Consider the following 16,870-nt stretch of genomic DNA (forward strand, 5'->3'; position numbering starts at 1 on the left):
ATAATGAGGACAACTTTCAAACAACTGCCCACAAGAAAACCCCCAGAGTGTACAGGGTAACTTCAAATAGTGCATTTTATGACTCCATGACCTGCATGCATGTATTAACAAAGCTCCATATGTGTGCGCCATGCAGTTGCTCTGGGGAATATAGGACATATATGCATGTATATGGCCGCACACAGATTTATGAGAGTATTTTATAACGTGTATGTATCTACAAAATATGCGTATCTTTACCCCACAACATAATTGCATAATATACAGTATGCTTTCATGCAAATACATTCAATGCATTAAAAGCAAGTATTTCAATGCACTGAATGCATGTACTTTTCCTTCCTATTTAAAAAATATATATGCAAATACTTTATGTGCGAAAATAAAGTAGGACTTATGGAAATCAGGATTTATGCGCATAAGTTAGCATATTTTAAATTGTGCAAAACTAAAATTACCAGTTATACCAAGCATTCCTCCAGTTTGCCCAGTCCTTCTCCAGATTGAGACCATTCTGATTCTTTAGAACAGGCTATAGCCAGACTTTCCACCTGGCCAAAGCATGCCATAAACACCTTTAATATCACTTCTGCAAGCTAGCTAGCAGGTGTAAAATTACATGAGTAAGTTGGCAATTCTACATGCATAAGTGTCTTTTAAAATTGCAAATTTACACAAGTAAATGTTGGCCTTGCCACGTAATGCTCCTAGACTGCCCCTTTTTAGGCATGTACTATATATGTGCGCAGGGAAGCAAAAATACATGTGTATGTTTATAAAACAGCATGTAAATGAGTAGATGCTACTTAGTTGTAAATATGCTAATTTTTACACATGTAACTCTGAAAATTCAATCTATCGTCCCCAATCACCCACAAAAAAAACCCTAAGAATGTACAGGGCAACTTCAAATAGTGCATTTTATGACTCCATGACCTGCATGCATGTATTAGCAAAGCTCCATATGTGTGTGTCATGCAGTTGCTCTGGGGGATAGATGAATTGAGATAGGTAGTGATGTTTATTTGTGTTTTCATGGGTAATGATTCAGATGGACTGAATCAAATCACAGTAAACCTAGAAGATGTGGTAGACCTGATTGACAAACTGAAGAGTAGTAAATCACCTGGACCGGATGATATATAGCCCAGAGTTCTGAAGGAACTAAAAAATGAAATTTCAGACCTACTAGTAAAAATTTGTAACCTATCATTAAAATCATCCATTGTACCTGAAGACTGGAGGATAGCAAATGTAACCCCAATATTTAAAAAGGGCTCCAGGGGCGATCCGGGAAACTACAGACCGGTTAGCCTGACTTCAGTGCCAGGAAAAATAGTGGAAAGTGTTCTAAACATCAAAATCACAGAACATATAGAAAGACATGGTTTAATGGAACAAAGTCAGCATGGCTTTACCCAAGGCAGGTCTTGCCTCACAAATCTGCTTCACTTTTTTGAAGGAGTTAATAAACACGTGGATAAAGGTGAACCAATAGATGTAGTGTACTTGGATTTTCAGAAGGCGTTTGAAAAAGTTCCTCATGAGAAGCTTCTAGGAAAAGTAAAAAGTCATGAGATAGGTGGCGATGTCCTTTTGTGGATTGCAAACTGGCTAAAAGACAGGAAACAGAGAGTAGGATTAAATGGACAATTTTCTCAGTGGAAGGGAATGGGCAGTGGAGTGCCTCAGGGATTTGTACTGGGACCCTTACTTTTCAATATATTTATAAATGATCTGGAAAGAAATACGACGAGTGAGGTAATCAAATTTGCAGATGATACAAAATTGTTCAGAGTAGTTAAATCGCAAGCAGATTGTGATAAATTGCAGGAAGATCTTGTGAGGCTGGAAAATTGGGCATCTGGCAGATGAAATTTAATGTGGACAAGTGCAAGGTGATGCATATAGGGAAAAATAACCCATGCTATAGTTACACAATGTTAGGTTCCATATTAGGTGCTACTACCCAAGAAAAAGATCTAGGAGTCATAGTGGATAACACATTGAAATCATCGGTTCAGTGTGCTGTGGCAGTCAAAAAAGCAAACAGAATGTTGGGAATTATTAGAAAGGGAATGGTGAATAAAATGGAAAATGTCATAATGCCTCTGTATCGCTCCATGGTGAGACCACTCCTTGAATATTGGGTACAATTCTGGTCGCCGCATCTCAAAAAAGATATAATTGCGATGGAGAAGGTACAGAGAAGAGCTACCAAAATAATAAAGGGAATGGAACAGCTCCCCTATGAGGAAAGACTAAAGAGGTTAGGACTTTTCAGCTTGGAGAAGAGACGGCTGAGGGGGGATATGATAGAGGTGTTTAAAATCATGAGAGGTCTAGAATGGGTAGATGTGAATCATTTTTTTAATCTTTCGGATAATAGAAAGACTAGGGGGCACTCCATGAAGTTAGCATGTGGCACAATTAAAACTAATTGGAGAAAGTTCTTTTTCACTCAATGCACAATTAAACTCTGGAATTTGTTGCCAGAGGATGTGGTTAGTGCAGTTAGTATAGCTGTGTTTTAAAAAGGATTGGATAAGTTCTTGGATGAGAAGTCCATTACCTGCTATTAATTAAGTTGACTTAGATAATAACCACTGCTATTACTAGCAACGGTAACATGGAATAGACTTAGTTTTTGGGTACTTGCCAGGTTCTTATGGCCTGGATTGGCCACTGTTGGAAACAGGATGCTGGGCTTGATGGACCCTTGGTCTGACCCAGTATGGCATGTTCTTATGTTCTTATGTACTCATTGGAACATCAACACAATGATTTGAAAATGTTTCCTCCTGTAATATTGGGCTGGCCATGGCCGCCATGCCATGGCCAGCCTTACTCACCCTCCTGATGCCAACGCAGCAGGCCCTCCTTAGGCATCCACACATATTGCCTCCCCTTCTAGGCTCCGAGGTACCATCGGATGACATCACCACAGGGGATTTAAATTTCAGCTGTGCCCTGCTCAGATGCCTTCACAACAGATATCCTGCTTCACCACAGTACTAGTTGTTCACTGTTCCTAGTTCCTCATCTCTGTGTTCCTGCCTAGTCCTGATTTGCTCCTGTTTTACTCCTGGTCCTTTTCCTGCCTCCTGATACCCTTCTTTTCCTCTCATGCTCCTGCCTCTTTCCTCTGGCTTGTCTCTCTCGGCTTCACCTTGGACCAAACCCAAACCACTTTGTTTTCACCCTGCCTTGACCTCAGATTGGACCTAGCCTTCACCTGGTCTTTAGTCTGCCTTGATCTCTGAGTGGATCATGACTTTGCTTGCCTTCAGCCTGCTTCCTTGGATGAAATCCTGTCTTCACTCTGCTAACCACACCTTCAACTTGAACTTGAAGAGTCTTGCTGGCCACCAGAATCTGCAAGCTCAACCCAAAGGAAAGAAAGTTGGCTAGGCAGAAAATCTTCCATGGTCTATCAGCTGCTGCTTATTAAAACCTAGCTTGTGCTTGCACAAGATAAGCTGCACAAACTTAACAGCAGCATAAGGGTTCACTACCTCACGGCATGACATAATCGCTTTTGTCTAAAAGGATCTATGAAACAGGGCCTTCAGCGGACTTGCCAGAACTTCTCTCACTTCTCATTATTTCCTAGGATGTATCCTCCCATCTTACCCCATGGGTTTGTCCATTTTCAGTTTTTCAGTTCCACACATAATCTCTCTTCCATAAATAGGATGGCATCTACTCTATTACCTTATGTACCCTTGCACAGCATTCAGTGAGGTTGTGCATTCATTTGAAAAGATATAGACAATGTCAATGACATGGTCAATAACCTTCTCTATGTTTTTCCTGTCATTTTCAAATGAAATAATAGGAAAAAACCAACAAAATGTTGTTTTTCTTTCTGTTGTTTTTAATGTGTACTATTTGCAAAACATATTGTACACTATTTCTAAAACAAACAACAACAACAAAAAAAAAAGAAAAAATTGGGGAAAATCTAAATGAGATTGAAATTTGCCCTAAACAACAAGAAACAACAAAATATTTTGGCCTGCACACCCCTCATGATCTATCCCAAATTCCTTCTTTATTGATTATCAATAGAAGTATTTGCTTAGCATTTCTGCATTTTCCTTGTCCCCCTTCACATATTTCTCCTTATCTCCTATCATACAATAAATCGCACCTGTGTCCTTCCTCTGACATGCTGGAAAAATGTTATCAACTCACCTTACCTCCTTAGCTACCTTTACTTCCACTCGCACCTTTTCCAAGCTTCCTATTTCCTATGCCATTTCTCTCGTATGTACATCTTTTTGAGATCCCTTGAAAATTGTGAATACTAAGCTTCTTCCCATTACTTTTTCACCAGCTCTTTTGAAAACCATTTAATGTCTTTTTCTTTTCTTTTTTAACATATAGACTTTTTTTCTGTTTCATGCAGCCCCCCCTCCCCACACACACACACACACACATATATACATTTCTGCATACCCAAGAGACAGATAAATTAACTGACCATTAAAGTGGACTTGGGGAAATTCACTGCTTTCTCCTGGAATAAGCAGCATTGAATCATTTGAACTTAGGAATTATACCAGGTACTTGTGACCTGAATTGGTCACTGTTAGAAACAGGATGCTGGGCTTGATGAACCTTTGGTCTAACCCAGCATAGCAAAACTTGTTATGTTTAACTAGTGAAGGATGGTTCTGCAAGGTGTCTTTCAAGCCATCTCCCCACCACACACATTCCCAGATACTCATATGCTCTCCTTCACCCCCACAAGCATAACCATGCTCCCGTAGACTCACATTCCCCACCACATACATTCCCAGACACTTATATGCACGCCTTTACCCCAACAATAACCATGCTCCCCTAGACACACAACCATGTCATACATAATCCATCCACTCTTATCTAGCAAAACACAAACATTCATCCCTCTCATACAGATTCCACTTCCCTTTACATATTTATACAAACCCATATACTTCAAACATAGCCCTATGCACAGAACCCACTCATCCACACAACCCACACACACATACCCTCAGAACCACACCCTCTACCTATACACAGGCATATCCCCATAAAAACATGCCCCTCACAATCCTCTCAAGCATCCTCATACAACCCCCATCCATTGCATCTCTTATGCACCCAAATACACACACAACCCATATCTACCCCTCTACATATACCTCTCATACCTACACATCACCCTATATGCTTCTCATACACATGCATCCCAATGCCCCCTATTTTCCCTCATCATCAAACATAGTCCTATACTCCCAAACATACACCCCAATCACTCCTTCACACATTCACAAACACACCTGCACTCGACACACATGTACAACAATCCACCTATCCCCCCCCCCCCCCCACATACACATATTCCTATACACCCCACCTTCACTCCTTCATGTACAACCTATGCAAACGCATCCCTACTACAACTCACCCCCATACACACACACATGGTAACATGCACAATCCTTCTAGAAGTCTATGGATGGAAAGCAATTACAAAGCCATGTCTGCATATTGTCCCTATTTTTATTTATTTCTTCTATTTTCATGTAGTTTTCTCCTTGACCAAATTAAACACTCACCTCCTGAATTCCTCTTTTTAATAAGGGCAAAAGTACACATGTGAAAGTTCCTACATACTTTTAGCTGGATAAAAATTCACTTAGGAAAATTAATCCATTCTTACATTCTACTCACCTAACCCATGTTTTCACCTACATAGATTGTGATTAAGCCTTTAAAATTGTACCTCTCAAAATGCAGTACTTACATTTTCAGAAATGTTGTCAATGTATACCTTCAAAGATGTTTTGATGTATTATAAATGGATCTCCTGTCTCCTATAGTTATCATTCAATTTGAAAAAAAAAACACTCTATCAAGGTGTGATTGAAATCTGAGCCAACTTCCCAATATCCAAGCCAAACTCCATTCCAATTAGATTTTCAACAAGGCAGCTTGCAAGTCAGATGATAACTTTATGGCTTACTGCTGAAAAATTGCTGTGCATTGCTACAAAAAGCTTCAGCAAAATCCAAGCCAATTTTGATTTAAGATAAATCAAATACCCAGTCAGTGCATAATGTTTATTCAATGCAGCATACATTAGACCTATATTTTTCATTTTTATTGCACAGATTTGTGGGGAAACTGTCCTCTTAATATAAAGTGAATAGTGTTTATTCCTTGAAAAATCAAAGCTATTTAAAATTCAAATGAAAGCTATTTAGAGTTCCTTGAAAAATAGAAGATAATATAGGAGTTGCAGTATTATTCCAGACTTTTGTTAGCAAATGTTATTGTAATCTGTTACAAGTTCCTTTTCAGTATATATTGCATAGTATCATGTTGTTTGTCTTGTCATCTTGTGATGTATAGTGCCTCAGTGTACAGAACTGACTAAAGAATTTCAAAGTAGTAAAAAGGACACATAAGCATGCTATGCCTTTCTCATTACATTTTGTCCAAAGAATACAATCAGTGATTTGCACTGTAATTGAAAACTAGAAAATTAAGCTTGAGTTGAATGCCTACAACAAAAATATTTGTAGAGAGAGAGAAATATAGTATTTGTGAATTACAGAGAAAAATTTTAAACATACAATTTTTAAACATACAATACAAAAACTATTATTTTAAAAAGATACAGAAAATTCTCTTATTGAAAAAACAAACTGCAGTTGAATAAAATTTATTTATTTATTTAATTGCTTTTATATACCGACATTCGATCGAGATATCACATCGGTTTACATATAACTAATCAAATAAGACCAGAACTGCTTATTTTACATTGTAACAAGGTAACATGGAAACTGTAATAGGGTAACGTGCAAAACGTGGTAACTTGTATAAAATAAACAATGTAACTTATATAAAATAATCTATAAGTGTATATATTCTGAAATGTGCCCTTTATATTTTTGATTGTGTTGACACCCATAGCCATGTACTAAAAGAAAAGACAGGAGAAGAAAGAGAGATAGATGAAGGAAGGTCAAGCAGGAAGATGCAGCCTGCAAGATAGCTTTACAGTAAAGCAGGGAATCAGGTGTAAATGGTGGTAAACATCTTAAAAGTGAAAAAATGACTGGGTGAGGGGTCTGGGTGAAATGAAGGGGGGGGCAATTCAGACTTTATAGCCAGGAGGGTCTTTACAAGCGGCAGATGGACTGGGTGAACTGATAGACTAATTGGTAAAACTGGTTATTTGATTGCCACATACATATAATAAAATCCCCTAACTTGCGCATGCAAAAGTCGACTTACAGGAGATAAATGTGTCTAAATAACATGAATAAAATCTATTTGTGTATCCCTTTAAAATTCAAAGTACAAATATGCAGGCATATCATTTGTGCACACTTATCTGGCTAAATTCCAACTTATCTGGCTAAGTAGCCCCTTTCCTGCTACTTAGACAAACTCATTTGATCTTATTCGAATAAGTAGTACTTTTTTTTTTTTTTAAGACTTATTCAGTGCTACTTAGATGGACAAGTAACACTTTTCAGACATCCCACTAAGGGGGTCATTCTCTAACGCTATCGCACGCAATAGCTAGCTCGGGGCGGAGTCGGGGAGGAGTCAGCCCCGGAAGAGGAGGAGTCAAGGTGGCATCGGGGCAGGCACTGCAGACACATCGCTGGTGGCGAAAAGTAAGATTCCTTATTGCCGCCAGTTTCGCGCCGAATAACTACACCGTAGATGTGTGATCACTGCCGGCTATCACAGGACCGCCCCCCGCTTCACCCCCCCCACCCCCCATTACCGCCGGATTCTCTAAGGTCATCCAGGCCTAAGTGCTGTTACTTTTCTGGATAAGTCCGAACATGCATGGCTCATAGTTTTTACATGCATGAGAATATGTCCGTGCATAAATACGAGTATTTTATAATATGTGTATATCATATCATGAAGGGTTATAAATACGTTAGCAATTTGCATGCATCCATATACATACATAAATGGGCACACGCAAGACGTTCTGAAAGTTATCCTCTTAATCATGTACCAGTTAGAATCTTTGTTGCCATGTTCTGCGAGCCACTTGGAAAATGATCCCCCTAGGCTCCTAAATTTTCAAAATTTGTATGCCTAATTTTGGATGAATATCAGCCTTAATGTCAATATTTAGAAATTTAAACCCACATTTTTTGGTGTGATATTTTTCTTTCATTTGTGCAATTAATTTTTCAGTGACAGAAATCACGACTCTCTTTCCAGCATCTAAAAATGACTTTAATTGCCAAGAAAAAAAAAACAACCTATACCCTTTCCCTAATCCAGCTTTTGGGGCTGTCTGAGCTTGATGAATTCCCAAAATGGAAAATCAAGAGAATTATGCAAAGAATCACAGTATATAAGGTATATTTCATGGGCACAAACCTGAATATGTCATTCTATTTGATTATGCTTGGGATGGGAAGGGCAATTTTGTAACACTGAGGGTAACTTATGCTACAAATGCGTGCAAATGATACACCAGTTTTCAAAATGGATCATATGCACATTGGGGAAGATTTTAAAAGCCCTACACGCACCGAGCCTATATTGCATAGGCCCGGCAATGCACGCAAGCCCCTGGATGTGTGTATGTCCCGGGGCTTGAAAAAAGGGGCGGGGCATGGGCGGTCTGGGGCATGGCCAGAGGCCTCCATAGGGTCTCTAGGCCGGGGGAATGCGCGCCAGCACTCGGCCAGTGAGCGCAATCTACACCTGTCCAGAGGCAGGCACAACTTGCAAAACAAAGGTATGGGGGGTTTTAGGTAGGGCTGGGGGGCGGGTTAGGTAGGGGAAGGGAGGGGAAGGTGGGGGGAGTGCGGAGGGAACAGGGAAAGCCATCAGGGTTCCCCTAGGGTTTGGCGCACACAAGGTGTACAAGTGTGTACCCCCTTGCGTGTGCTGACCCTGGATTTTATAACATGAGCGCGGCTGCATGCGCATGTTATAAAATCAAGCGTAGGTATTAAAATCTGCCCCCATTGGTTTGCTTTGAAAATGATCCCACAAAACGTACCCACATAAGCTACACCTGCTATCCATGTAAACCTATGTGATAAGAGAGTAATTTTAAAAAGCATTTGCACATTTAAAATTGGGTTTTGCCTGTGTAAATAAGCTTTTGAAAATTGCTGCAATATATGCCATTGAATTGTCCATAGGATATTCATGTGTAAGTGCACTGTATGCACGTAAATGGCTTTTTAAAATTGCTACAGTACTATGTTACTTTTACACATGTAACTCCTTTTAAAATTACCCTTATACTTTTTTAAATTGAAAAGTATGCACATAAGTGAAAACTCCACTACAACCCTACCACGGGAATGCCTCCGCACAGTCTGCATAACCTTATGCAAGAACATGACATATGTATGCTTAAGTTTACCCATACTCTGGCTAGACAGTTTTCTAAAACCCCATTTCTGCTCACAAAACATTGTTTTATGCACAGAAATTCATTTGAAAATTTCCCCAGTATGTAATGGGCACTATCTGGATCAAGGAAAAAATCTTATTTAAGTTTAAAATGTAATAGGTTTTAAGAAAATATATACTTACTTCATTTTATTCTCTTGCTTCAGGTTCACATACAGGAACACAGTTTTTCTTCACATGTCTAAATACAACAGGGAAAAAGGTTAATTAGATGATGCATTTCCCATACAGCACTGGCCTGTTTCAAAAAGTTATGGCAATTACAAATGACAAGTCAAAATATATTAAGTGCACCGACTCCAACATGGAGCATACATTAAAATTTTGCTTTACTCAAATTCCCTAAAGGGACCTTTCCTTAACAATCTTATTGAAGAGCATAGAGTGAATGTACAATACATAGAAATTGCAAAACTGCACCATGCTAGGGCATACTAATGAAAATACCAAACTGGCTCCATCACTCAGTATCCTGTTTAATCTTCTTTATCCAACTTGTTTATATAATGTTGACCATAAAGCAATAATTAACAGTGAAGAAATTGGATTTAATATACCTGACATAATGAAATCATAAGGCAGCTTATAAGTAACATGGTAGACATCATTTTTATGTTATCTTTCAGTAAAATACTATTTTTTTAATTGCTCCAGCAGTTTCATCTGTTTCTTTGAGCTTCTAGCTCAATTTGCATTTGCTAAGACAATGGCTCCCAGAGACATAGGGGAGCATTTAGTAAAGTATGCTAGACATTTACCACGTTGTAAACAGTGTTCACCATGCGGTAAATAGCCTTATGCAGTGATAACCCATGGTATTTGAAATACCATGCCTTATTCCATCCCAGTACCACAAGTATGGTAATGAGTCAATGAGCATGCAAATACATGCTCATTGGCTTATTTACTAGTTTAAAACATATAAATCAAATAATGCAATTTGCCTCCAAAATCTCAAGCCATGTTATTTGATTTAAAGTTAGCGCCAACTCTCATGTTGTCGGTCGCTAACTTTTCCCATCACGACAATGATGTACATTGTAATTCTCCTGGGGCTATGATTTAAAGGGGCTGATTGGCCCTTAAAAGCTCCTTCTCAAGTGACACTTCATCCTCCCGAGCCGTTCCTAGAGACAGGCAAAAGAAAAAAACTGAACTTTTTAACATTTAAAGGAGCCAGCACAGGCCCTGCCCCTTTTCACCACAAACCCATCCCATTTTACGACCCCCATGGACCTTGGTCTACTACCCCTCCCAATTCCCCAGCCCCTAATTCAGTAGCCCTAGTAGGCCAATGGGAGGGTCAGGAGTGCCCCTAAGAATTTGCACCCATTTCCAAAATGGTGCTGGCCAGCTGATAGTAGACCTTTGCCAATAGTAGGTCACAGATAATAAATCACAATAAATCAGAAACACATTCTTTGTTATGTCACTTCAAGAGGACTTAGCCCAAAACTATATAACAAGGCTGCTTGTGTATCAAAGTGCCTTTCTACCAGCATCTGAAGAAAAACCAGAGATTCAGCTTCAGCACACAATGTATATGATCATATGCATAGCAAGTATATTTGATGCAACCTGGACTATCACATTGTTTGTATTTTAGAATGCAATAAAATCTAAACTTATCTGTTATGAATCCTCATGTATGTTACAGTTCAAAAGATCACAAGAAGCTTGCCAAAGAACAAAATTGACATGTAGCCATGTTTCAAGAGTCCTCTGCTTCAGAATAATGCTTTGGCTTGCACATATTCCCACAAACACTTTTCACAATACATGCTAGGAGATACAGAGCAAGTCCCACACTCATGATGACAGCATTTAAGGACAGAATCACTATCTGACCTGAAGTGAAAAAAAAGTTATCAGTGACAGAAATCAATCAAAATAAAAATACACAAATATTTAGCAACAACAACAACAACAAAAAAAGACATTGAAAGGCTGAATTCAGGATGTGAAGACTTCAAATAAAAAATCCAAAATTGTTCCCTTCAATTTAGAATACGCAGGGAACACATTTCAGATACTTATTCCAATATAGACCATCTAAGCTCAAAAGTTGTAATGTGCTGACAAACTGTGCTCAACCATGGGAGCCTGAATCTTCCCAGTGTGATTGCAACTTTTAGGTTCTGCTGAATATTTCATTATTTACTTATTTACTTATTGCTTTTACAATACTTCCAAGACAAATCTTGTACAGAAAACCAGAAAACATGAATCAAATATTCACAAACATATACAAAGAAGATTTTTTTTCATCTTTAGCCCACAATAAGAGGGGGACGTTACTTAATAATGAAAATAAATTAAGGAAAAAAAGGAGCTAAAGAAGACCTAATGATGTCAACTCAACAATTATATAAATTAGCTGATTTCTAGAGATGATGACATAGTAGAAAGTAAAACTGACGAAGCAATAGATATGTCTTTGAGCAATAAAATTAGCTAATTGTTGGGGATCAAAAATATATATTTGACCCCCTGCAACTTAACCACATATTTACAAGGATAGTTTAACCAAAATAATGCTCCAAGTTGTAACACACGAGGCCTTAAAAGCAGAAATCTCTTTCTTCTATGTTGCGTTGCTTTTGCTACATCTGGAAAACTATTGACATGATGATTTAAGAAAGGGGTAACTCTATTATGAAAAAAGTATTTCATCACAACGTCCCGATCAGAATCCACCACAAACATAACCAGCAAAATTGAAGTAGACGTCGGCACAGGGTCAGAGCTTTCTAACAAGTCGGTAACATTCAAAACATCAAAGAGGGTTGGTGAGTGGAATCTGTTTGAGAATTGTCCTTAGCAGAGGGTATATAATAAGCCTTAGCGATAGCTGGTAAAATGTTCTCCGTAAAATCAGCAGAGCAGGAACAACCGGGATCGATCCTGACCCATGAAGAAAAAGAGTGGGATAATAAGATCTGGGGAGGATGGTAGAGATTGAGGTATGGCCCTGGGGGCCCAACCATGTTTTTTTTTATTATTATTATTTTACAGTAGGGTTGACCCAACAATGTTTCCTTTTTATTTTTTTATATTTTTTTCTTTTGCTCTTTTTTGCTTTCAAATAAAGGAAAAGTCAGACAATGTATAACTGCCTGACTTAACTGTTTACTGGGGAAGGTCTGTTTTTGCAGTTAAATTTGATAGGGGAAATTAGAAGGGTAAGGTATTGGGTTATGGGGATTGGCTGTTAGGATAGGGATATGGTGGCTGGGGAAAGGCTGAAGTTGATTGGTGGGTGGGTTAACTTAGAATGTTAGAGTTGGTGAAAGGAGTGATGATGGTAAGGGAAAAGGCAGTGTAGTTGTGTATTTTACCACCTTTTTTGTTTGGCTGCTTTGGCTTTTGTGGCAGTAGTACTATGAAGGAGTTTGTGTGGTGAATTTATTGTCATTACGCATATTTATGAAGGAGAAAAAATTACCTGGTAGGTTGGTAGTAAGGTTAGAGTTTTCAGTTAACATGTCCGGGATTTGGCGTGTCAGGGCAGTGAGGAGGAGAGGCAGCAACGAAGTAGAATCTGGGAGTCCTTCGGCAGGAACAAACAGCAGCATTGGAGATGAGTCAGTGGATTTGTTGGACTGAGGAGGAAGAATGAAGGTATGCGGTAAGGGAAAAGGGGCACATGTCAGCAGTAGTGGTGGAGATCAGGAGCATCTACAGCTGCAAGCAGGTGGCTGTGCAAGGTAGAGTAGATTCAGTGGTTGTGTCTGGCCAGACTGCAGCTTTTCCACCATGGTGGTCTAATGATATGGAAGAGGTGCAAATGAGGTGTAGAAATGAGGGAGCTGTGAGTGAAACGAGTGGGGGGCAGCAACGTCAGAGAGAGAGTTAATACTGAAGTAGGATCACTTTGAGAGGGGGGAGCTGCATTGGTTACTTTAACTGAATTGTGGGAATCAGTACATAAATCGTTAAGAAGAAAAATTTAGAGACACAGGTACTGCATATTGATATATTTAATCTGTTGGAAGGACATAAAAAGAGAGGGAATGAGAAAAGAGGAGGAAAAAAGATGAGGAATTTAGAAAAGAAAGAAGGATTCTAAGGATTATTATTAATTGGATTAGAGCATTTTTGCATTTGGTCATTATATATGGTAGATATGAGCCAGCACAGTACAGACTGATGTTGGTCTATGTCAATGCAATTTTAGAAGTTTATCAGAAAATTGAAAGTTGGGTATGGTTAAATTATGATGAAAAGCTTTAGAGATGAAAGGGTACATATTCAAAAGCCATTTAGATGGATAATGGGAAAGTTATCCATCTAAATGGTTTAGCCGCATATTTAAAAGGCTTATCCTGCTAAATTCTAGCCGGATATGAATTATTCAGCTAGAATTTAGCCAAGTAAGTCAGGGGTATTCCTGGGGCAGGAGGTAAGAGTTCCAGGGAGGAGCAGAGTTAACTTAACTGGCTAACTCTAGACGTGCCAAAGGGCACATATGTGTATCTGGTTAACTTAACTAGCTGCTTAGTGGCTGAATATTTACCCAAAAATGGAAGAAAATAAACATATGCCTTGGGATACTCAGGATGTTAACTTACTGCATATGACTCAAAGGAATCAGGAGCAATTGGGCTCAATGAGTAGAAAAAGTCCTGGGGGAATGTCTTTGGAAACTACGTGTCCATTTCAGATCAGAACAGCCACAGCAGGTTCAGTGTGAATGCAATCCAGCGGCCTGGAAGTTTGTTGGCAATTCAACAGATCTGTGTGCCACTTCTCAGTCTGAAAATTTGGACATGTCTGTGCAAATTGTGCAGCCAATCACCATGCATCAAAATGTGGAAAGCAAGAACAGGCAAGTTGGGGGACAACAGAATAAGTGAAGCGGGGGAGGGGGGGTGTTCAGTACGCATCTACTATAGTTAAGATTCAAGCTATGAAACCTTGCTTACAAACATATGGGAAAAAGAAAGATACTAAACTGTTGGCTGATGGTTTTGATGTTGGTTTTATTTCTTTCTGTGGGGCTATTGTCAACAATCAGGTAGCCAATTCCATATCAGCGAATAGACTGAAGGAGGTTGTACTGAAGAAATTGGAAGGGGAAAGAACTTTGGGACACATAATGGGTCCTTTTGAGTCTAGACCCTTCCCAACTATGTTTTTCTCCCTTGGCTGTGATAACTAAACAAGAGCTTGATAAATTTTGGCAGATACATAATTTGTCCTCTCCAGCTGGAGATTCAGTTAATGACTTTCTTCTCAGGGATATGTGCACAGTGCAGTATACATCATTTGATAGTGCTACTGTTGCTAGTGCATAAATGTGGTATATGATCATGGATGGCCAAGGTAAATATTGAATAGACTTTCAGATTATTGCCAGTGCACCAGTTTTGTTTTCCTTTGGCATTTTTCGGAGCATTTCAAATTGGCAAATTGGTAGCTGATTCTAGGCATGATGAGAAAAGATATGGTTTATTGTGGGAGAATCCCTAATTTCTTATGATTTTTTAAGTCTGTGTGTTCATAGATCAAAAACAGATCAGCAAGGTAGAGGGGAAGAATTAATTTTGTGTAGAATTGAAGGGGTGCTATCATGTCCTGGGTCAAATTGCTAGAGATATACGAAGGAGAGGTCTTCTATGGAGAGTTATTTTTTGTTACAACAGGATGGCACACCATTGTCTTGCTTCCAGTTCATTACCATTATGAGGAGAGCTCTTGAGGAATTGGAGTTGGATGCTGCCTATTATGGTACTCACTCCTTTAGGATTGGAGTAGCCACTTGTGCAGCTGGTTTGGGATTGTCTGTCCCAGCGATTATGCACATTGGACATTGATGATCTGGGGCTTATGTTTCATATATTTGTTAAGAAGATTCAATGTTTTAAAGATTAATCTAGTATTCCCCTTACAAAGTCAAGATGACCCAGTTGCTCCATGTTGCTTATTGGTCATTCCAACATGAATTGGGCAGGATGAAGAGCAGTGCATCGGCCACTTGGCACTGGTTGGGGCATCAAGGAATGTGTTGGTTACAATTATTGCCCGTTTTCTGACATTATATAGCCAATATTCAGAGACAAAACATATTTCTGGTGCATTTGGGGGGGGGGGGGCAATGATTTGGGGCAATGGACCTGTAAGCAATTATTAGAATGGCAAAAAAGGATGTTAGTATTTTTTCATTACTTCTGGAGTTGATACTTTGCTGGTCTGATATAATACAGAGATGATGTTAGAGGGACCAGAAAAGCTAGTCTAGAGGGCTTCTAAAAATTAATAGTTAAATTGGAAAATGGGTGAAAGATATGGGGGAAGGCAAGTGATGCATGATTGGGTTGATACTGATTGTGCAGGTTTTTATTGGGAGGCTGATATTAATTTGTCCAATGTTGGAATGGATCTGATTCTCAATGATATTCAGGAAACCTTGGAACAGGTTACACAGCAATTGTTTGTATTGGCCGCAGCTGTGTTGGAGGGGAGGCACAGGGTAAAGATATTTCCTTGTGCCTGTGGTGGGTACTTGGGCCAAGACATTTGGTTATGCTAGTTCTAGATTGGCCATCTTCATGTGATCTGCCTGGCTGGTGGATTGAGGACAAGAATGGACAAGTACTGCTGGGGAGCTGATAGGAATTATTGGAGCTCAGCTTCCTAGCTAGTGGTATGGCGGGATGGGCTCATGGTCCTTGGGTAATATGGAGGAGAGTTAATTGGCTTTTAAAGTCACAAACAGGGTCATTTATCATTTCACGTTAGGGCCTTAACTCGCCATAACGTGTGTGATAAATAGCGCAACGTACATTAGTATGCAAATGTCACATTTGCTATGCAAGTGGGAGGAGTTTGGGTGTAGTTAATGATAATGAGTGGCACCTAACATCAAATGCAATAGGATAACACACAGCAATGCAAGCTTTTTTATGTGCATGTTAGGACAGCTTCAAGCGATTGTTTTTGGTTAGTTTTGGTTTGTCAAAAAGTATCACTATTATGACTTGCAGTTGGACAAATACGTTGAGTTTATGGACACACAATTCCATGAGGTATTAAAGACCTCTTCTATTTTCAGTTATTCTGGGAGTTCCAGTGACTTGTCCTGGGATAAGATTAGCCAACTAAACAAACGACTGATTCAGACTGAAGTTCATGCAGGTACGTTGAGTATTGTAGAGTCCAAAGGACCCCGAGGGGCCTATGGGTACAAAAGGAACCTCGATTATATAATGAGTATCTGGAATTTATCCAGGACTGGAACAAAATACTCAATAAATGTGCATTGGACCTTATGTTACTTATCAGTAAGAAGGCACAAGGGACTGCTGCCCAGATCAAGGTAGATTTAGAAACAGAATTAGTGCTAGCACAGTCTAGGCTCTCTACAGAATTGTTTGACAAATTGGAATTAGAGTTTAAAAAGAAAATGGAGGAGTTTGCT

The 16,870-nt window shown here is 39.2% G+C and overlaps 1 long non-coding RNA gene across 1 annotated transcript in view; it reads right to left on the reverse strand.

Moving 5' to 3' along the window:
• Positions 1-5,777: 5,777 nt before the first annotated feature.
• The window catches only part of LOC115100440, a 120,453-nt gene continuing 109,360 nt past the window's right edge, over positions 5,778-16,870 (reverse strand). Inside the window, exons 2-3 of the long non-coding RNA XR_003859064.1 lie at positions 9,574-9,631; positions 5,778-5,849 (exon numbers count right to left, since the gene is read on the reverse strand). This is a non-coding gene — a long non-coding RNA (uncharacterized LOC115100440). The remainder of the gene's footprint in view (positions 5,850-9,573; positions 9,632-16,870) is intronic.

The sequence above is a fragment of the Rhinatrema bivittatum genome, chromosome 10, assembly GCF_901001135.1.
Source record: "Rhinatrema bivittatum chromosome 10, aRhiBiv1.1, whole genome shotgun sequence".
Classification (NCBI taxonomy): Eukaryota; Metazoa; Chordata; class Amphibia; order Gymnophiona; family Rhinatrematidae; genus Rhinatrema; species Rhinatrema bivittatum.